Source organism: Bison bison, unplaced genomic scaffold, assembly GCF_000754665.1.
Source record: "Bison bison bison isolate TAMUID 2011002044 unplaced genomic scaffold, Bison_UMD1.0 scf7180017864040, whole genome shotgun sequence".
In the NCBI taxonomy this organism is placed as follows: Eukaryota; Metazoa; Chordata; class Mammalia; order Artiodactyla; family Bovidae; genus Bison; species Bison bison.
In genome coordinates, this window is record NW_011494612.1 from 6,643,895 (window position 1) to 6,644,906 (window position 1,012).

General features: G+C 35.2%; 1 protein-coding gene across 5 annotated transcripts in view; it reads left to right on the forward strand.

Moving 5' to 3' along the window:
* The window catches only part of ECT2 (epithelial cell transforming 2), a 59,321-nt gene that overhangs the window by 32,952 nt on the left and 25,357 nt on the right, over positions 1-1,012 (forward strand). The gene's annotated exons all lie outside the window — the stretch shown is intronic.

Below are 1,012 nucleotides of genomic sequence, written 5' to 3' on the forward strand. Positions count from 1 at the left end.
GATATCAGTCCTGGGTGTTTATTGGAAGGACTGATGCTGAAGCTGAAACTCCAATACTTTGGCCACCTGATGTAAAGAACTGACTCATTTGAAAAGACCCTGATGCTGGGAAAGATTGAAGGCGGGAAAGGTAGGGGATGACAGAGGATGAGATGGTTTGGATGGCATCACCAACTCGATCGACATGAGTTTGAGCAAGCTTCAGGAATTGGTGATGGACAGGGAGGCCTACAGTCCGTGGGGTCAGAAAGAGTTGGACATGACTGAGTGACTCAACTGAACTGAACTGAACTCATGCAATTTTAAAAATATATGTTAATAATAATGACTCCTTATGTGGTAGTATAAATAACATGTTCTTTTCTAAAATAACTAATTTCCAAAACAGAAACAGTGATGTTGATTTGTTTTGCCTTTTTTTTGTCTGGCTTAATAGAAAACTTGTTTCTCCTGTCTACTGCTTAATTCATTCTATTGCAGTATCACACATCATGTCACCTCCATATGACTCTGTTGTATCCTTATGAGAGAATCAAGGAGTCAAATAATGCCTTCATATTGTAATGAAAATAGTTTAATCTTATGGATCCCACTAAAAATATCTGTTGGGAAAGTGTCTGCAGGTAACAGTTTGAGAACCTCTTGTATAAGTGTATTGATTAATTTCTACTTTAAAGTCACTTTTAGAATTTCAGTTAGGGCATGTCATTTCTTACCATTTCATCATCTGGTTTTATTATCTTAGAAAGCTTTTAAATATCTTCTAAATTTTTACAAATAAGTAATATTTTAGGATGATGATTGAGAAATAAGCCCAGGAATTAGCAGATCATGGTCAATGGACCAAATCCAGCCAGTTTAGCATTTTAGTAAAGTTTTACTTACTTTCATAAATAGAGTTTTATTGATACACAGCCACTCACAATTATTTATATATTGTTTATGGTTCTATTCTACAAAGACAGAATTGAGGACTTGTGACAGAAACCATATGGCCTGTAAGCCTTAAAAT